General features: G+C 37.5%; 2 long non-coding RNA genes across 2 annotated transcripts in view; one reads left to right on the top strand and one right to left on the bottom strand.

Annotated features, from left to right (window-relative positions):
• Positions 1-22,011, top strand: part of LOC119058359 (uncharacterized) — a 77,396-nt gene extending 55,385 nt beyond the window's left edge. Inside the window, exons 2-3 of the long non-coding RNA XR_005084234.2 lie at positions 9,594-9,681; positions 20,852-22,011. This is a non-coding gene — a long non-coding RNA (uncharacterized LOC119058359). The remainder of the gene's footprint in view (positions 1-9,593; positions 9,682-20,851) is intronic.
• Positions 1-22,683, bottom strand: part of LOC128625952 (uncharacterized) — a 259,328-nt gene that overhangs the window by 114,443 nt on the left and 122,202 nt on the right. The gene's annotated exons all lie outside the window — the stretch shown is intronic.

Raw genomic sequence — 22,683 nt, 5'->3', positions numbered from 1 at the left:
AATTATTTCTGTCATCTCAGTGTCTGAACTTCCTATACTCATTCATTTCACAAACATTTATTAAGCTCCCACTATGTATTAAATGTAGGGAATATACTAATAAAAATGAAAAAATCAATCCCTTAAGGGAATCAGTATTGTCCAACAGAATTTTATGTAGTAATGAAAATATTCTATATCTGTACTGCCCAATACAGTAGCATTAGCCACCTGTGGCTAGTGAGTACTTGAAATGTCTCTGTTGCAACTTAGGGACAGAATTCTTCATTTAATTTTTTAAAAGATTTTATTTATTTATCTTTACAGGGGAAGGGAAGGAGAGAGGGAGAGAAATATCAATGTATGGTTGCCTCCCGTGTACCCCCTGCTGGGAACTGGCCTGCAACTCAGGCGTGTGCCCTGACTGTGAATCAAACTGTGATCTTCTGGTTCACAGGCCCTCACTCAATCCACTGAGCTGTACCAGCCAGGGCCATTTAATTTTAATTAATTTAAATTTCCATAGTCACATATACCTAGTGGCTACCACATTGGACAACATAAGTCAAATGGTAAAGCCCACAAGAAAATCAAAGGTGATGATGTACTCTGATCAGTACCACAAAAAAGAGATGGACATGGCCCTACAAAGTAGGATTCCAAGGAAAGAACACTCAAGTAATTCAGCCTGAGGCTAGAAGACTGGATAAGAAAATACATTCAAAGAAATTTGGCCCTTGAATCAAGTCCTAAAGGACAAAGATAAGTTAATGACTTAGTCTGCTTTCTGTTTCTCTGGTGCTAAAAATTGTATTAGAATATTCTACTTTGTCATAACATTAATATATTCTCCCACCATCAATCTAACCATCTCTCATTCATTAGTTGACTTCATACATCTATTTTCTTGCATCAAGCATATTCATTACATACACATTTTAGAGCTTTTTAGAATCAGGTACTCCACATTTGATCCAGAGGGATTTATACTAAACATTTCATGTTAAATATCTAATGCAAAAACACCCATATGCTAGTTTGAATTGGATAAGTGCTAACTTGCTGCTGAGTGCAAACTACCACAATAATTTTATTTCACTTACTCTATATGTGTTTTCCTCTTCCATCTATTCTAAAGATTGGTTTTCACATTACTATTCAATTACATATTTGACAAAATTATATCTCTAGTTATATAGACAGCAAATGTGTAGAAATTCATTTTTCTTTCTGTCACTTAAAGTTCACTAAAATAGTTGTTTCTGACCCTTGAGCTCCTTCTGAAGTCATGAGGCCCACTTGCCTTCTGGATTAATACAGAGTGCCAACCTCTATAAGTGAATTCTAGGTCCTATCATGCCCCCCAAGTTCCCTAAACACAACCTCTGTTTCTCTCTAAGAAGATCTGAGAATTTGTGAGTTTCTGAGTTCAGTGGGCTTTAGAAGACTAATAGATATAAAATGAAGAGGACAGATGGGGGTAGGGATAGTGCCACTTGATAAGCAGAATCCCTGGGAGGCCTTTACAAACAGGAAATGGAGAGTTATTCAATATTAGAATTTTGGTGATAGCAGCAGTAATGGAAAAAGCCTGATGTAGATGTGAGGAGACCAGAATTAGAACTATCAGCTTAAAAACACATTGAATGTTGGAGGACAGAGGAGGCCACAGCTTTAAAGTAGGTGACTGGACAAATGGTGTAGTTATTGGTGTAAAAACGCATTCTTTGGGGGGTGGGGTGGGATTCTATTGGATTTTAGGAGCAGTTGGCTGTGAGAAATGCAAATTTGGAGGTTAGAGATATCATATTGAGACATCACTCAGAGAAGTAAGAGAAATTGGGAGATAGAAGACACAAGAGACTAGATAGGGAGCAATCACACAGATGAACTGACACTCTTGGAGGTTTCCGGGTCTTCAAAGAGGCATATGAGACACCAATGAAGGCATTAAATCAGACAGTTGGAGGAAGGGGAAACCTTGGATAGAGGTGGATGAGGAGCCACAGGTCTTTGATTCCTACTGAATGGGCAATATGTTCTTAAAGTGCCTTACTCAAGGCAAGGAAGCATAATGCAATGGTTAAGACCTCTGATGCCATTTAACCTGTTTTGCAATCCTGACTCTGCCATTTCCTGGCTGTGTGACCTTGGACAAATCACACAGTCTTTCTGTACCACAGCATTGTTATTTTTAAAATAGCAAAAACAACAATGCCTCAAGTATGCCACTGTGAGGATAAGTTAATACCTGCAATATATGTAATCTATGAAAGAGGTAGAAGAAGGCAGGTGGTCATTCAGAGCAGGAGAGATTAAAGACCGGACAGCTCTGAGTGATGGTGGTGATAGTGATGAACATCAGAGGTGAGGTGAAGATGGTGGCCCATGAAGTGCTGGAGGTAGAGGAACTGGCAGACAAGTGTGGTTCGTACATTTTCAATGTGAATGTTGAAGTAAAGGAGAATAAAGGTAAGAAAGAGTGGAAGCGCCTTAGCTAGGTGGCTCAGTTGGTTGGAGCATCATCCCATATACCAAAAGGTCATACGTTTGATTCCCAGTCAGGGCACATGCCTGGGTTGCAGGTCCAATCCTGGGTTGGGGCACGTATGTGAGGCAACCACCTGATGTTTCTCTCTCTCTCTCTCCCTTTCCCTCCCTCTCTAAAATCAATAAACACACCCTTAGGTGAGGATTGAAAAACAAAAAAAGAATGATTGGAAGATTGGAAGTCCTCCTGGTAGAAGACTGGTAGCATTCCAAATTTTAACATCAACATATATTATTGACCAAACATACCTGCCTCTGTGGTCAGAAAGTTTACATATCGTCACCTCATCTTTTCACAACATCCTGAGAAGTCAATGTGCTCCTCCTCTTCAGAAAAGAGTAATTGGCACTCAAGTGTTTGATGTACAATGTCAAAACTGACATGAGTAACACATGAAAAAGGGGCTCTTAGAACCTGGGTTGTCTAACCACAACTATGGTGGGGAAAATAAGAGTGAAGGCAATAGGTTTGAACTTTCAAAGTGGAGAAGTAACTGTTGAGCTAAGATGGTAATTGCAAGGGGAAGGCAAGGAAGAAAGATGAAGAGGCAATTCTGCAAGACTGAAGGATAGTCAATATTAGTTTCTGTATTCACAAAATTAAAAGAGAACTAACTGGTTTACATCACATCTTTCTGTTATTGCAGTTATTCACTGAACTGAGAAAGCCTTTTGTTCACCTTTTCTGGAGAATAGCATCATCATTCAGGTTGGATTGAGTGTCTGACGATGTTTTATATAGTCTTATTTCCTAGCCTGAAAACATTATAGTTCTATATTCCTTTTGGAATGTGTAGTGTGATATCCCTCCCTCCTTCCTAGCAACCTGTCTTCAATGATATATGCCATTTCATCCCTTTAGAAATTGGGAAATGCATTTCTGGAAGCCAGGTTCTTGGCAATTGATGCATCATTTTTCCATTAAAGACAGTACTCATGCATTTGCTAAGAATTGCAGTTTTAAAGAGTTTGGTAATGATCTCTGGTTGCTTGTCAAAGAAAATTTCTATCTGAACATAAAAATACTACTTTAATATGATTTGCAATCCTTCCACTGGCTTCCTAATTTCCTCTGCAACACAGAGTGATTTTTCTCCATGCTTAAAATCCATTACAGGTGCTTACTGCATCTGGTCTTCTTTGGAGGTACATCTTGTAAGTCTGACACAGGAAAAAGTGTTCTAAATGAGTAATCCTCCTACCCTACAATATTTTAATTATGATTTATTCCTAAATTTAAGGTATTCATCACTAGTTGAGCTAAAATAAACTAACTCTTATGACATATAATTAAATTATTGGCAGAAATAAAATCTAAAATTCCTCCCAAGTATTTCACATAAACATCAGCAGAATAATTAAGCTAAGGTGAAATATTTTGTTAAAAAGACAAAAAAAAAAGAAAAATAAAAAGAAAAAATTTACCTGAAGGAATTTGTTTCTATAATTTCTGAGAATGTTTAATTTTCTTTTCACGGCAATTACAGAAAAAATTTCACTTTCATGTAAAATCCCCTTTTCTTTCAACTTTGCTTTGCCTCATTTCCTTTTCAATATCTTTACTAGAAACTGAAAATAAAAGCATTAGAAAAATGTTTAAACTCTTAGCTAAATGATAGCCTCTCAAAAGCTGGCTAAATGAAATTATGCATTTACTCAGTAGTTACAGCATCAAAGTTAAAATTCAAGAAAAGGGAGAGTGTTATATTTCAATTTTGTCCATCTGATTTTCCTTCAGTTGGACCAAGAATAGATTCAACTATCCCCAAAACTTTACAACCAGGAGACATTCATTTGTGAGAATAGTGATTTCTGAACTTCCAATTAAATGACATCGGGAAACACACACATGTGTGCACATATGCACACATGCATGCACACACACGTGCCTTCACAATAACTCAAACACTGCACTTTTGCTCCTCCAAGAACTTTTAAGGATGACTTTAGTTCCATTTTGCTAGGGAGTTTGCCCTGTCTTTCATTTGAAATTCCCAAAATGATTTGGTCATTTTGGAAGCCAGAATTGCAGTGTCCACACCACATGGAAAAAATTTAAGCCAACTTTTTCACGGTTCACCACAAAATGAACAACAAGTCAATACAACAGTGGTTCATGAGGCAATAGTTTTTTCCTTCAAGAATTTGTGGTATCATTTTCATATTTGTTTCTAAGTTTTAAAAATTCTCTTACCCACCCTCTCCCCTTTTCTGTTGAGCAGCAATTTTTAAATTATCTGGTGGTTTTAATACACTTCCCTTATTTTTGTCACATTCCCTTCAATTATGCCAGTATTTTTGAGGCCACTCTCTTTTCTGGATGAAGAAGAAAAAAAAAGTTTGGAGTTGGAAAATTTGCGATTGAACCTAACTCTCCCATTTATTAGCCACATGTGCTTTGGCTGGTCCTGTCAGTTTTTCTGAGCCCAGTGGGCTTATCTGTAAAACAATGACATAAATGCCTACTACACAAGTAGAGGATTCACAAGAAATGGTACTTTGTGAATAAGCATTTTAAGTCCAAAGATGCTGTACATAGGTTTTTTGTTTTTGTTGTTGTTTGTTTTTAATTCAGATGGCTTCTCTGTGATGGGGACTATTTGGTAAAAGAATGAATTGACCTCCTAGAAAAAAAGGGCACTGCCTCAGTTGTCAGCACGTGGTGCTATAAGGACACATGTCTTCCCACTCTGATTGCCAGAAAACTTTCTTTCTTACTATTCAGAACTTTCCCAGGCCCAGTTTCCAGAAGATAATTCCACTCCTATTATTTTGGAGTTCACCGTGTGTGATACCATCTCTCTACAATATCTGGTTCCCTCATCTTTCTGCCCCTTGCCTTATCCTCCCGTGCTTCTTATCCTTAGGGTTCTCCCTCCCTTCCTAACCTTTCCAAAGGAAGGTGGGTTGCTTTTTGTCACACTTGTCATGAGTTGGAGAAAAAGCAGAAAGACTAGGAAGCAATAGAATATTCCCTACTCTGCAGCTTCTAGGTTCCTGCCCCACCACCAACATGCAATAACATTGCTAGTTCTTGAGTCTTTTCCCATATTCTAACACATCTCTCCCTTGCCATTCATTGTTGGTTCACCATGGGACACTTTTCCATGTCCTTTAAGATGACAAACACCATGAAATACCACACAGCAGGAAGAAAGAAGGAGCTCCTACCCTCCGAGACAGCATGGATGAAACTGGAGAGCATTATGCTAAGTGAAATAAGCTAGGCAGTGAGAGACAAATGCTTATGATTTCACCTATAAGTGGAACCTAATCAACAAAACAAATAAGTAAGCAAAATATAACCAGAGACATTGAAATTAAGAACAAACTCACAGTAACCAGAGGAGAGGTGAAAAGGGATAATAGGGTAGGAGAAATGGGGAAGGGTTTTCAGGAACAACTATAAAGGACACATGGACAAAACCAAAGGTGGGTAGGAGGTGGGGATGGCTGGGGTGGGAGGAGTGGTGGGGGGACAATGGAGACAATTGTACTTGAACAATAAAAAAAAAGTAGGTACCACAAAAAAAAAAAAGACAACGAGCAACCCCCAGTCTTTCCTTTCAGAGGCTATCATCCTTTTAGGATCGAAGGCCTTTCTGACACTACAACTCACAGATCCTTGCCCTCTAGGGCACCAGGAACTCATTTCTTTGGCATTTCTCCACTAAGGAAGCATCACAATGCCCTTTACCATTTATTGCTACCAAGACCTCAAACTGAGAGAACCCTATAATAGGCTACAATATTCTGACATTCCAACTCTTTCACATCCTAATTCTTGCTACATTTCCTGCCCCATCGTGGCACCCACTTCCTTGACCCCATTCTGTTTTCCTAGTGGATCACCAACTGTTGTCAGACAAACAATGCACCTGCAAAAGGTGTCCATGTCCTAATCCTTTAAACCTGTGAATATGTTACTTTATATGACAACAGGGACTTGCAAATGTGATTAAATTAAGGACCCATGGATGGAAGATGTTTCTGGATTATATTGGTGGGCCCAATGTAATCATGAAGATACTAATACGAGGGAGGCAGAAGGATTAAAGTCAGACAAGGTGATCAAAGGATGGAAGCAGAGACTAAAGTGATGCAGCCATGAGCAAAGTAATATTAGCAGCCTCTAGGAACTAGAAGAGGCAACCAGGTGCCTTGAAACTTCCAGAAGAACCAGCCCTGATATCACTATAATTTCAGCCCAATGAAACTCATTGTAGACTTCTGACCTCCAGAACTGAAATAGATTCTCTTTATTTAATACTCTAGGTTTGTGGCAATTTGCTACAGCAATGATAGAAAACTAATATACCATCCATACAGCTGATTGGCCTGTTGACCTAGTTCTGAGAGTGCCAATAATCCATAATTCAGTTTTGCTCTTATTTTCCTTAGAATTCTTGTTTGGGTCTTGCCTAGATGCCTGCCTTTCCAATCCCCAACTCTGATTGGCTTTTATCACAATAATGGATTTTTTCATTCCTGCACAGCAGTTTCCAAGTGCTTTGGAGCAAATCCCTAACTAGTTAATTGAGATCATTTATAAAACTCTGGATTTTACATATTTTTCCTTTAATACTTCTCATTAGTGGCTTAGCAGTGGATGCTACATATATTTCTACTCTGCCTGGGATCCAAATCCACCTCCTCTTTCTTCACTCTTAGATGAACACACCTTTTTGAGAAAACTGAGAAAGTCTTTTAACTTTCCTTCTATCTTGAGCTACTTCTTTTTTCCCCTCTTGTCTCAAAATCAGTGGTCTTCTTCCTTAAATCCACACCCTTTACATGCCTCCTGGATCCATGCCATTCCAAACATTCCTCAACTTCACTCTATCCATCAGCTTCTGTCAGTTCAAGCACATAAGGAGGTATCATTAGTCTATACCCGTGTGCAGGGAAGCACCATCTAAGCCATCTATGATAAATCACTCTTTAGATTTTACCTAAAGATCTCCAGAGCTAGAAATCTGTATCTTCTCTTATTTCTTCTTATGGTGTTCCCTTGCCTTAAAGATGAAGAAGTCCTCAAGTGAGAGACAACAGTCAATTTTTCTGCCTTTTAGAGATACACAGGGAAAAATATAGATATGACATCAACAGAAAGTCTCTGAGATCAGGGAGATTGCAAATATTCTATATCATTGTTTTCATGTCTTTGTAAATATAAAATGACTCCTTATTTTGTTTTGGAAAACACAGTCACTGTTCCCAAAAGTCCTAAAGAATTGTGTATTTTATGTAATAGGCACTCACTAAATGTTTATTGAATAAATGGTCAAAGCAGCTCATGGAAATGGAAATTTTCCATGAGGTGATCATCAAGGGCCATAGAACTTTTAATACAAAAATCTTTCTTCAGGTAAGAATTTCTCAATCTCTGTCTCTCTAAGTTATAAAATATTTTCATCAATGTATAATCTTTATCATATGACTCCCCATTGTTGAAAATAGAATTATGTGCCTTCTACTGCTGACTCTAATATATTCTTGTTATAGGTTTCAAAACCTCACATAATACTTCCAACAAATTTTTGCTGGCAATCAAAGCCCATGGATGAAGACAAAGAAGCATAAAAGAGAAGAGTTATTTTAAAAAACAACAACAAATTCTACATACATGTTAAAGATGTCAACATTTTTTAGGAAAAAGAATCTTGCTTATTTTAAAATGTCTAAAATTATTCTAGCCAAATAAATACAGAACTATGTTGTTGCAGAAATATAATCCTTGTAGAAAAAGATATAGATTTTTTTCACATAGCTATTTACTTTTTGTTTAAATTAATTGCATGTGTATGGAAAGTACACAGACCTATATTTTAAAAACATATTAAATATGTTAACTTTCTCAAAATTTGTATTTTCAATCCATGAATTTATATATATGTGAAAATATGCAAACCATTTCAACAATGGTGCTGGAATACATTTCAAATCCCAATTTATATAAATACTTTAAAGAAATTTAAATTAAGAGATGCAATATGGAGTAGTGAAAAGTATATGCATGAGTCAAACTGATCTAGATTTGAATCTTGATCATTCATTATATAATATTTAACAAGTTCAATCATATTAATACCAAAATTTGGTATAATAAGTTAAAAATATGAATGAATGATAGATATTATTCAGTAGAGTTCATATCCAAATGTTTGAGATCAAGAAACCCTCCAAAACAAAAAAAAAGAAACCCTCCAAAATTTCACCATCATTGTAAACAAAAAAGAAAAGATACTTGTTCAGGATATGAATAACTCTCTGGAAAAACAAAGTATTGCTATGCTTGATCCTAGCCAAGAGGCTGAGAAGCAATGGAAAATAAAGCATTCTTAATAAAACAGGAAACTAGATTGAAGTGAAAAGGTCAATAGTGCTATAGATATAAAATACAGAATATTGATATCTGCCTTGAAATAATTTGGACTAAAAATGAAGCTGTTTTCTTAAAGTGAAGCTTGAGTACATTTTAACATTTAGTCATTTTCTCTGTGAATAGAGAAAATAGGTATATGATTTACAAATAAGTAACTGACATTTAAAAATGGGAAAATAATAATGTAATTTTCATCTTCCAGGGATAGAGATTAAATGAATCAGCCTCTCCGAAAATACAGGGTCCTCTTCTTCCTTCTGTTCAAAGACTGTCTGATTCTTTATTCCTCAAGAGTGCCCAACACAATGCTTTGAACAAAGTAGACACACAATGTTTGTTAAGTAAATCAATGTCTTGAAAATCATTTGACAATGTACATTGTCTGTTTTCCTCCACAGTGAGAAAGAACACATTCAAATTCATCATTTCCTTTCACATAAGAAATGCATCTCATTGTTTTGAGAACCTTACATTTTTAGTTTCTAAGAGTTTCTTTTAAATCATTTGTCTTATATGGGGCTTGACAACCATGAGGCTAAAAAGAAAAGAGATACCAAAATTTAAGAAAAAGAAAAGTACATAAATATTTTAGTTGTGCTGATTCTGTAGAAGATTTCATACATTTGACCTTTGATGAACATGTCATCTCTCTAAAGAGCTATTCCTGATTCTATTTCAGCATGGCTTTCCCAAGACCAGAACCAGCTCATGAAAAAGAAGAGTCCAGCTGTGGATGGAGGACCAGGCACTTCTCACCCTTTCCTCTGGTAGGCATTAGCTCCTCAGTGTCCCCATGGGGCATCTCTCTGGGACTTGGGCAGGAGTAGAGGGAGACAGCACACTCCTATGTATTGATGGCAGACCATGTGCAAGGTCACACAAACAGGATCAACTTCCATCCTTCCTTCTTCCCTGGAGGGAGCCCTCCTCCATTACAGAAGAGAGACATTTGGGGGTCAAATTGTTTCAATAATTCCCACGTTACACAAGCAGTAAAAACTAGACCTGCTTTTTAAAAAATATTTTATTTATTTATTTTTAGAGGGGAAGGGAAGGAGAGAGGAAGAGAAATATCAATGTATGGTTGCCTCTCGTGGGTCCCCTGCTGGGAACTGGCCTGCAATCCAGGCATATGCCCTGATTGGTAATCGAACCACGATCATCTGGTTCACAGGCCTGCGCTCAATCCACTGAGCTTAGACCTGCTTTTTATTCAGATAGGATTTATGTAGCATAAAATTAGCCCTTTTAAGGTAAAATTCAATGGTTTGCAATAGATTTACAATGATGTGCAACAATTACTACTATTTAATTTGAGAATATTTTCACCCTCCTAAAGACACCCCATTCCTATTAGTAATAATTTATTATTTCCAGCACTAGGCAACCACTAATTTATTTTCTGTCTCTGTGGATTTGCCCATCCTGTAGTTTTCACATAAATGGAATCATATAGTATATTTTTTTTGTTACTGGTTTCTTCCTGTTAGCATGATATTTTCAAGGTTTATCCACATTGTAGCATGGATCAGTAGTTTATTTTTCCTAAGAAAAATTATACTTTTAAATTAAAAATATTTTTATAAAGTTCAAATATCATGTTGCAGGAAAATAGAGATTAAAAAATAGAAATACCAGGCCCTGGCTGGTGTAGCTCAGTGGATTGAGTGCAGGCCTGCAAACCACACGATCATGGTTCGATTCCCAGTCAAGGCATATGCCTGGGTTGCAGGCAAGTCCCAGCAGGGGACTCACAGGAGGCAACCATACATTGATATTTCTCTCCTTCTCTCCTTCCCTTCCCTTCTAAAGATAAATAAATAAAATCTTTAAAAAAATAAAAATACCAGTTATCAAATATCAGATAGGCCAAAATCTGAAATTGTTACAATACTCTGTGCTGATGAGGCTGTAGAAAACCACCATTCAAGTGTTGTTGGGGCAAGGATGATGAACTGGCTCATTCTTGTTTGAGGGGAATTTGGTAATATCCATTGAAATGACAAATTCCATTTTGTAGAAATTTGTACTATAGATATATCAGCACATACATGAAATGATGGATTTGTTTCAATATCTTTTGTTATAGTAAAAGACAGAAAACCACCTTATAGTCCACTACTAGTGAATTGGTTAAATAAATGATGGTACATCCAGGCACTGGAATACACTAAAGCTGTAAAAATGAATGTGGAAGTTCTATAAATACCAATAAGAAATGTTCTCTATGATACAGTCATACTTGAAAGAACAAGGTGAAGACTACTATGTATGGAATGTTATGGAAGGAAACAAAGTAGAATGTATATCTTTATACTTTATATATATAGAGAAACTTTGGGAAGGTAACAAGAAATTAACAATATTGCTTACTTATTTGGTGGAAAAAGAGAGAATATTATGACTGGGGAATGAGCTGGGAAAGACTTCTGGCTACACATACATAAACTTATGCTGTGCTAGGCAAAATTCTAAAATGTCCCTCCAGTCTAACCTAGATACTGTTGTGTTTTGCTGATGGAATTAAGGTTGCAAGTCATCTGATCTTAAAGTAGGGAGATTTTCCCAGAACATCTGGATGAGCCCAGTGGAATCAAATGAGCCCTTCAAGGCAGGAAAGGAAGAGGAATCAGTCAGAAAGATGAGGGAAGGAATGAGAGTCAATGATGCTGAAGGGGCCCAAGGAGAAAGCCAAAAAAAAAAAATGCTGGCAGGGGCCAAGAGCAAAGTGCTCTAGTTAATAGCCAGCAAGGAAAATAGGAACCCCAGTTATAAAACCACAAGGAATCTAGTTATCCAACAACCTGAATGAGCTTGGAAGAAGATTCTCCCTACAGCTTCCTGAGGAGAGCCTCATGGCAGACAAATTAGCCAAGCCAACTTGCACATTTGACCTACAGAGCTAAATTTTGTGTTGTTTTAAGCTGCTGTATTCATGGTAATATATTACAGCAGCAATAGGAAACAAACATATTACTGTGGCACTTGTCCTTTTATTATAAATGAAGATTTCAAGGTAATACAAATCGAAATATACCTCAGTAACATAGTTGAAAACAAGGTTAATTTTCCAGGAGGATAACTGGTCAAATATTCATGGCAGTTTTCTTTGTTTTGTGTGCCTAAATATAAATATTTTTAGTCTGAAATTGCAATTTTGATAAAAAAAATCCCTGGGCAGAAAGTCTGTCTTGTAAAACATAAATGCAGGCTTATTTTGCCAAGGCTCTTTGTCTCCTAAATCTAGTCTTTAAAAACTAAAATGGCAGGATATAAACACAGTTTCTTTAATTCTTAGAAAGCCAGTTAAAATTGTTACAATTAAATTAATAGACACTAAAGAGACAGGCACTTGGCTTAACAGAGAATGTCTGTCTTGTCTAATTGAAATGTCTAAAGGTTAAACCTGCACTTTGTCTAACCTTTAACTACATGATTCTTCCTTTTAGTATTGGGTATGTTCCAGAACATTGCTAAAGAAGTTTATTGTTCTTACATGAAAAAAGTGATCAAATATGTGATCTTTAATACAGAATTAAGATGAAAATTCTAAGGACACCATTTCTCAATATTATCATTTAGCTTTTTATAACTAAAAACTTTTTATGAAACAAAGACCTTCCAAAGTTAACTACCTTCTATGAGAAAAAGCAAAAATAAATTTCTTTTCTAATTTGTTGGAAAGGTTAAATTAATCTCAGTGTTAAGAAAAATCTACCAATTAATTTCATTGTTAGAGAGAGTCTACTTCTTTTTAAAACTATTTCATCTGGACTTCCAGCCAAGATAAATGCATAGGTGGAAACACTGTACCTTCTAGCACAACCAAGTTTATGAACAAATATTTAAAAACCAGAACACAACCAAAACAGAGAGAAAATTAAACTGTACCGAAGTCCACCAACAACGAACCATTCAGCCAGACTGATAAACCAGGCAAAGGAGCAAGCAGTGAGACAGAACGCACAACCCAGGGCCCCAACGCCAGAAAATAAAGCCTAAAAGCACAAATTGGAAAAACTTGCCGGGTTGAGGTGCCGGGAGAGGCTCCCAGGATCACAGAGAGTTTGTTGGAGAGACGCACAGGGTTCTGGAGAGTACACAAGCACACACACCTGGGAACTAGCACCAGAAGGGCCCAATTTGCTTGTGGGAAGCAGCAGAGGGGACCGAAATCCCAGAGAGAGCAGAAAAAAAGGCCACTGCCCCTCTCTGACCCCGCCTCCACATATGGTGTCACAACCCAGCAACCTGGGCTGTCCCACCTTAGTGAACACCTAAGGCTCTGCCCCTCATATGTAACAGGCACAAACAGACCAAAACCTTATGGCTCAAGAAGAACAGCTCAAAGCCCCAGAGCCAATGCTTCTAAGTGACCAAGAGATAGCCAACCCTTCAGATGCACAGTTCAAAACACTGGTGATTAGGATGCTCACAGAATTGGTTGATTTTAGTCATGAATAGGAGGAACAAATGAAGGCTACACTAAGTGAAATGAAGCAAAATGCACAGGAAACCAATAGTGATGGAAAGGAAACTGGGACTCAAAGCAAGGGAGTGGATCAGAAGAAAGAAAATAATGACCAAACAGAAAAGAATGAAGAAACAAGAATTCAAAAAAAATGAGGAGAGGCTTAGGAACCTCAAAGTCATTGTTAAATGCGCCAACATCCGAATTATAGGGGTACCAGAAGGGGAAGAGGAAGAGCAACAAGTGGAAAACTTATTTGAACAAATAACAAAGGAGAATTTCCCCAATCTGGCAAAGGAAATAGACTTCCAGGAAGTCCAGGAAGCTCAGAGGGTCCCAAAGAAGTTGGACCTGCTACATCTTCTTCCAACCATGTTGTCTGATAAGGTCCGGGCATGGAGGATTTGAGTTCAAGGAATTTGTCTCCCCGGAGAAGAATGTGGCATCCAAAATGGTTTAAAAATTGGCTGTTTTATTTTAATTATTTTACTCTTGCTACTGAATATAGACATTGTACTGTACTTACTTATTCCTGTGAAAATCACCCAAGAGGAAGGGACATTTCAGGGGGAAAACATTAGTATTTCCCACAAAACTGCCTGAAAGAATGAAAAAATCTCCACAGATTCTCCTCTCCCTTATACAGGGGAGTACAACAGCCAGGGTAATATAATTGTTAACCATAAGGGACACATGTCAAGTTGTATAAATGACCCTGGCTTGAGCAACTTAAAGCGATCGGGACCGCCATAGTGTACCAGAAATAAGAAAAACAAGTTACATATTTGTTTTGATAATCAAAAGGTGATGGGATTGTTAGACACTTATATTTCAGGTTCACTGATTTGCATAATTCCTGTGAAGTTATACAAAATAATTTCTTGACCAGAGAACAAAGTTCCCTCTAATGAAATAGTCCCTGAATGTTTAGAAGTTGTTAGAGTAACAGCCCCTCCTTTACCTTGAATAAGAATATATATCAATTGGACAGGCAAAGAAATTAAAAAAGGGCTGGTTAACTATTACAAACTAAACACGTAGAAACAGTTACTAGAGAGTCAGTTTATAGTACACAGAGAAACATTTTAGACAGAAAAGGATAGATAGCTAAGTTAGACATCACAAAGGCCTTATAATAAATTTCCTATTACCTCTACTCAATCTAGCTTATCCTTTTGCCCCACAATAAATTCTGAGAAACTTTAATATACAATTAAGACATTCAAATTCTGTACATACAGCTACTTCTAATTGATTAATGGCTCTCCTGGTCAAAATAATCTTTGTTTATTATAACTGAATCTATGGGAACTTTCGTATTTTTCCTGGTTACCTTTGTATTGATTTCTTCTGCTTAACTGATCATGCTATACTGCAAATGTTAATCACTACCTAAAATGAAAATATAAAAAACTGCTTGTACTTGAAATAAACAGAACAGAGCTTCACTGTCCTCTGAGGCATGATGTCATCTGTTACCCATTGCCAACGCCTTACCCACCTTCGGGATCCCTGGACCCTATATTTAAAATATATTAAAAACACCTATGGTACATTTACACAATGGAATTCTATGCAGCAGATATATTTTATAGATTATGCCATTACAGTTGTCCCATTTCTCCCTACATTCCCCTCCATCCTGCACACCCCTCCCCCATCATTCCCCCCTTTAGTTTATGTCCACGTGTCTCAAGTTCTTTAGATTCTATATTTCCCCTACTATTCTTGCCCTCCCCCTATCTATTTTCTACCTACTATCTATGCTACTTATTTTCTGTACCTTCTCCCCCTTTATCCTTCTCCTATTCCCCTGTTGCTAACCCTCCATGTGATCTTCATTTCTATGGTTCCACTCCTGATCTAGCTGTCCTCTTAGTTTGCTCTTGTTTTAGGTGTGGTTGTTGATAACTGTGAGTTTGCTGTCCCTTCACTGTTCATCATTTTTATCTTCTTTTTCTTAGATAAGTCCCTTTAACATTTCATATAATAAAGGCTTTGTAATGATGAACTCCTTGAATTTGGTCTTATCTGAGAAGCACTTTATCTGTCCTTCCATTCCAAATGAAAACTTTGCTGGAGAGAGCAGTCTTGGTTGTAGGTCTTTGGTTTTCATGACTTGGAAGACCTCTTTCCTGCCCCTTCTTGCCTGCAAGGTCTCTTTTGAGAAATCCGCTGACAGTCTGATGGGAACTCCTTTGTAGGTGACTGTCCCCTTATCTCTTGCTGCTTCTAGGATCTCTCCTTCATTTTAATCTTGGCTAATGGAATTAGGATGTGCCTTGGTGTGTTCCTTCTTGGGTCCAACTTCTTTGGGACTCTCTGAGCTTTGTGGACTTCCTGGAAGTCTATTTCCTTTGTCAGATTGGGGAAGTTGTCCTTTATTACTTCTTCAAATAAGTTTTCCACTTGTTGCTCTTCCTCTTCCCCTTCTGGTACCCCCATAATTTTGATGTTGGAACGTTTAAAGATGTCCTGGAGGTTCCTAAGCCTCTCCTCATTTTATTTTGAATTCTTGTTTCTTCATTCTTTTCTGTTGGGTTTTTCTTCTTTCTGGTCCACTCCCTTGCTTTGAGTCCCAGTTTCCTTTCCATCACTATTGGTTTCCTGTGCATTTTGCTTCATTTCACTTAGTGTAGCCTTCATTTGTTCCTCCTATTCATGACTAAAATCAACCAATTCTGTGAGCATCCTAATCACCAGTGTTTTGAACTGTGCATCTGAAGGGTTGGCTATCTCTTGGTCACTTAGAAGCATTGGCTCTGGGGCTTTGAGCTGTTCTTCTTGAGCCATAAGGTTTTGGTCTGTTTGTGCCTGTTACATATGAGGGGCAGAGCCTTAGGTGTTCACTAAGGTGGGGCAGCCCAGGTTGCTGGGTTGTGACACCATATGTGGGGGCGGGGTCAGAGAGGGGCAGTGGCCTTTTTTTCTGCTCTCTCTGGGATTTTGGTCCCCTCTGCTGCTTCCCACAAGCAAATTGGGCCCTTCTGGTGCTAGTTCCCAGGTGTGTGTGCTTGTGTACTCTCCAGAACCCTGTGCGTCTCTCCAACAAACTCTCTGTGATCCTGGGAGCCTCTCCCGGCACCTCAACCCGGCAAGTTTTTCCAATTTGTGCTTTTAGGCTTTATTTCCTGTTATTGGGGCCCTGGGTCACGTGGTCTGTCTCACTGCTCATTTTTTTGTCTGGTTTATCTGTGTGAGAATGTGTGACCACGGTCAGCCAGCTGCCTTGAGCCATCAGTGGGTCTGCCCGTTGCCACCCCACACCTGGGATCTGCCTACCGCTGCCTGCACACCTGGGACAGTCCAGTCCGTTCCAGCCACTTTTTTTTTGCTGGGACTCCTCTCCACCAGCCTCTGACTCTGTCCCTCTTACCGGTGTGGCTGAATGGTTTGTTGTTGTCAGACTTCTGTACAGTTCAATTTTCTATCTGTTTTGGTTGCATTTTTGTTACTAAAACTTTGTTGTCTTTAAACTTGGTTGTGCGAGGAGGTATAGTGTTTCCACGTACGCCTCCATCTCGGCTGGAAGTCTCAAATAATAACTTTTGAAAATATTCACAACTTAAAGCAATCACATGTAACGAGGTATTTACCAAATATGATGTTGAAGTGAAGTATGACTTTAAAGAGCAGCAATGGAAGAATTAGGAAAGATCAAGAACAGCAAAAAATTGTCATTAAGGACAAAGGCTAAGATCATCTACCTCTTTGTATTCCTACTTACTATGTGCAGCTACAAAACTTGAATAGTGAAGAAGGCTGATAGGAAAAAAATTGATTCATTTGAAATATGGTGTTGAATGAGAACTCTATAGATACCCTGAACTGCCAGGAAGATGAACAACAACAACAACAAAAAGGTCCTAGAGCAAATTAAACCTGAAACATTGCTGGAGGCAAAAATGACCAAACTGAAGTTGTCTTACTTCATGCACATCAGGAGAAGGGAGGGTTCTCTGGAAAAGACAATAATCCTGGGGAAAATAGAAAGCAGGCGGCAGAGAATAGGAAGACCAAAGATGAGATAGGTTGACCCCTTAAAAAAGGCCATAGGAATGTGTCTACAGGAGCTGAGCAGGGCTGTTGAGGATAGGACATTGTGGATGACATTCATTCACAGGGTCACCAGGAATCTGAACCAGCTCAATGTCAGTTAACAACAATACAAACTATCTCACAAAAAAGGATAGAGAAAGAAATAATCTAGTGTGAACAAGATATTCCTCCTTCCTTGTTCTGTTATACTTATTTGTAAAGTCCAATTCATGCAATATTCAAGAAGCAAAGGACAATTCAACATAAACAATGTTGGGACCGGTGGGGGGATAATGCAGACAATTGTAATTGAACAACAATAAAGTAATTAAAAAAACAATGTCAAGTGGTGTGAGGGGAATGTGGAAATGGGGAGAGAGTTTTGGTTAATTGGTGTCTCACATGCAAACAATTAATTAGTTAAATCAGTGATTTTCAACAAGTGTGCCGCAAGAATTTTTAAAACATGCAATACCTGACTATTTAGTCAAGGGCACTGACCTCTTTTCCCTTAGGCTGTCAAATTTTAAAAGTTGATAACAGTCAACATAGTAATAATCATCCAGTGTGAATGAACCAAAACTATTTTTTATCACATAAGCAAAAAATAGAAAATATATTTTGGTGTGCTACAGAATTGTAGTAATTAGTTTATGTATGATGAAAAAGGTTGCAAATTGCTGGGTAAACTGATACGTTTCTTTTTTGAATTGTATAAAGAGCTTACATTTGATTTTCCCATTTGAAACCAAAATGGATTTGACATAACAACTATATCTTTAAATAAACCATAAGAAATAATATATGTGACTGTCTGCTTTCTCTGTCCTGGACTGTTGGTTGCCATGCTGAATCGTGAACTATCATCCCAGGCCTGAGAAACCATTCCTTTACAAGGAATCCACACAGACCTTAAGGGGCATTTCCTGTGGCCCCTTGAAATGGATTTGAGAGCTGGAAGGTCACTACAGATCAGTAGACAGTCACACAAGAAATTCTCCCATGTGAAAAGTGCTTCCACAGGAAACTATAATAGAGTTCAGATTTCTAGGAAGGTGCCCTTTCATATAGTCTCTAAAGAGGGAACACTTTTTCTCAGACCCTTGAGACAATATGGTTCTAGGCTTCTCTTGGCTTTGGGTTAGAGAATCTAGTTGAGTAATAATTAACAGGTACCATAATGCATTCACTCTCTTTCAAGTCTCTGGCATGCCAGCTTGGGGTCTTGAATTGGAGCCCAGTGCCATATCCACTTCAGCCTCTGTAGGTTGGTTAGCTTTGTCCTGTGTCACAGTGTCTAATTCTGAATAGGTTTACATGAAGGGGTATGGATAGATTAGCATATCTTTGTAATTACTGGAAAATAAATAAAGACAGCATCCTTTGATGTGAGGCTTGGAGTATCCTCCATGTAAATGGAGAACATTCTATTATTTTTGTTGATAAAAAGTAGATATTACGTAGAATATATTCACATAAACAATCCTACTTTCAACTTATTAGCACTTGAGTTGGCAGCTCCCACCATGCTATGCTCTCCCACTGGTTTTGCAAGTCAACAGTCCTCCGTCAGTCTATCAAGACCCCTCTTATCCCCCTTCAGGACTTTGACTTGACACACACTTCTCTTCTGTTTCTCTAAATCCCTCCCCATCCACCACCTTTTCCAACATCTCAGAAGGACACCACAGGGTCTTGGCATTTAACTTGTGAAAAGTCACCAGGCCTAATTGTATCAATGCCCCTACTGAATCCTCATACAATGAAATGATAGTTTAGTATGAAAAGCCCCATTGCTTTTGTAAATGCTGTGATAATACTCATTACATCAATACAGAGCAAGAAAAAGGAGCTCAGATTTAATCAGTTTTAATCTCAGTTATTTCCTAATATAAAAGACTGTAGGCCTTTTCACATTCTTTTGGAAGGATTAGTGAAGGCAAACATGAATAACAAATTGACATTTCTCAGTTGTGGAAGAGCCAAAAGCAATACAAAAGGAAGGCAGACAGATCAAATTTCTGAACAGAATTATTTTTCTAAGCAGAGTTTAAAAGTTAACATTAGGAACAAATGTTAAACAGCTCTGCGCAGTTATTTTTCTTTACCTGGAGCACATTTTGCCAAACAGTTAAACCGACAAGTTAGAAAGACACATCTTGATGCTATAGAGAGAAAGAACATTATGTGACACACATAAGAGAATTTTTTAAAAGAAGAGTATCCTGGATAACAATTTTTACATCCCTCTAGTCATTTCATTGTCTGAGATACTCTAAAACTAATGGTATCATTTTTCTAGTAAAGGATATGTCAATTCTCATCAATTCATTGAACATTAATTAGTGTTAAAGGATATTTTGAAATAATCGACTTTGGCCTCTTCACTTCATAAATGAGGAAGGCAAGATCCAGAAAGAGTCTCCAAGCCATGCAGTGTCACAAAACCAGAAATCAACAATTCAGCACTAAGACCTTGGTTTTCTGATGACTCATCCAATAATCTTTTCATTTACCATTGCCCTGCTCCTGAAGAAGGTTATATTTTATTGTTGCATAGTATTAATGTTCTCCTCCTCCATTATAACCCCATTCCAACTTGCTTTAGTATATCTTGACTCAAAATAGCAAGAAAAAATTTATTTCCATGGCCCTGCTTGTGCTAATGCCCCCCACAAAGCCACTAAGAAATGCTATAAATGTCAGGCCTACCCAAGCCCTTTGATAGCAATTCATATCTGACTAGCAGAATTATAAAATAAAAAGATCCCTAAGTGACTAGTTCCATGATGGGAGTGTGGATCCTAACACACTCCACCTACACCCTTAATCATAGACATGGATTTTAGTCCAAATCAGGATTTCTCAACCTCAGCACTATTGATATCTGGCACCAGATGATTCCTTGCTGTTGAGGCTTGCCCTGTGCATCATAGGATGCTTAGCAGCATCTCTGGATTCTACCCACTGGAAACCAGTAACACTCCATCCCTAAGTTGTAACAACAAAAAATGTCTTCAGACATTCCAGATGTCCCTTCAAGGGGCAATATCACTCCAAATTGAGGACCACTGGTCTAAATCCTTCAGCACTTCTCTATACCTTGACACAAAATAGGAACAAAAGCAGAGATGAAAAGTAGGATAAAAAGGAATTCACTGGCACCTCTGACTATGAACCTTCCTTGGCTGTAAGGCCATTTTAATGTTTTGGTGAAAAAGATGAAAGTTGTTTTAACCAACCATATGCCTTTTCTCACTCCCACCACACTTTTGCCTTCGAGTGTGTTCTCGTGGCCATGAAAATAGAGCCTGACTGTTTATAATTACTGTTTGTAATTATACTACTATTCTGTAGCAAATTTTGGAAAGAGTCAATTGGTGCATTTCCAACCTAAAATTCTCTTTCTCCTCTTCTCCCTTCCTTAGGCAGGAGTTTGAAGGGAAGGAAGGAATGGAAGAAGGCTTCATGTACTCAGCTCTGACCTTGTTCTGATGCCTGCACTCGGCACTGTCTCAGATCTCCAGGCAAACCTTCAAGCAAACCTTCATACATCACCTTGGCTCTGCCCCAACTTCATGCCATGAGGTTCTCATTTACCCAGCATTTTCACCCAACACCACAGAACTTTGGTGAATGATGGTTAGAACTCAACAATAGTGATGTAGGAATAGGAGTAGGGAAGAGGTAAATCCCCATTCTCACTCAAAATGAGTTATGATATTTTATTCATAGCTTGGGTTACTGTCCTAAACATGCCAATGACAGCCAAGCTATAGAAATTTAATAGAAATGTTTAATAGGTGTGGTTCTTATATAATTTCTTCTCTGGCTTTTTATAGATTGAAATATGATTAGCAAAATGCCCAGATCTGAAGTATAAAGCTCTATGATTTTTTACCTATGTATATGTTCATGCGATTGCTTCTCAGATCAAGATTTAGAACATTTCCATCACTGGAAGATTTCTCTTCCTCCACCCAGTTAATATTCACCCCTTACCTCCCAAAGCCAGCAGAATTGAGTATCTATCAGTGAAGACTGGTTTTGCCCATGTTTAGCATGTATTTAAAATGCACAATATGAGGAAAAAACCAATTACATAAATCATTATACCAATAACATCATTAAAAATAACTAACACATACTAAGTGTTGAGTATGTGCCAGGTACTGGGTCAAATGCTTTACGTGGACTTTTATTTCCATTTAATCCTAATAATACCTCTCAAATAGACATATCACTATCCAATTTACAAAGAAATTCAAGGTTAGAGAGGATAAAAAATTTACCCAAGGTCCAGCAGAGGTAGGACCTGGACCAAGTCTATTAAATTTTGTTTAATGTTCTTCATAAGTTCATGAGGTTTAATAGGAAAGTACATAGACTTTTTAGAGCTTGAACACAGAGGTGTATTCAGTCCTTCATCAAATGAGGAAATTGTAGGCGAGTTGAATGAAAACTCAGGTAAGACTCTTTATCTTTGTGTAAGATGTAGATATAACTTTGCAAAACAAAGCACTGCATAATAATAATTAAATGTTAACATCACTCCAAATTTTCATCTGATTATAATAAATGAATATAAAATAAATTTTTGAGTTGCAAAAAATAAAATACATAATATGTACTCTTTGTATGCATTTTCCACAGAATGTGTTTCTAAAGTTCACACATATAATCTTATGTGTTAGTGGTTTGTTCTTTTTTGTTGTTATGTAGTAGTCTATCACATAAATATACCACAAACCCCATTAATGGATATTTGTAGGGTTTTTAAAAAATACTTTGGGACTATTATGAATAGCACTGCAAAGAAAACATGTACAAGCCTTTGAATAGGTGTATTTGTTTCCCTGGGGTATATAATTAGGAGTGAAATTCTAATATTAACAAAGAAAATACCAATCATTAAACCTAATTTTTATATCAACATAAAGACTTCAAAGATACAATGACAGTCACTCATTTATTTTACATAAAGTAAAAACAGATGAACCATCTTTATTAACAAATCAGGAACAATATACTAATGTAGCTAACAGAAAGGTGAGCATAGAATTTGTCCTAAAATTTTGAGAAATGTTTTATAGTGAAAGAATACTATTAATATTTGCATTGGGACCATTTAATGCAGACTTTCCTGAGAGAACTGAGTCTTATGGTCACTCAAGCTAATTCTGCCTGAGAAGATGAAAGCTAGGGCCAGACATCTAATGTCAATTTCACAATGAACTTTTTTTTTTTACCTTGGTCAACT

Source organism: Artibeus jamaicensis, unplaced genomic scaffold, assembly GCF_021234435.1.
Source record: "Artibeus jamaicensis isolate MK-2021 breed Jamaican fruit bat unplaced genomic scaffold, CSHL_Jam_final scaffold_1283, whole genome shotgun sequence".
NCBI classification, from domain to species: Eukaryota; Metazoa; Chordata; class Mammalia; order Chiroptera; family Phyllostomidae; genus Artibeus; species Artibeus jamaicensis.
This window is presented reverse-complemented; position numbering and strand designations above follow the sequence as displayed.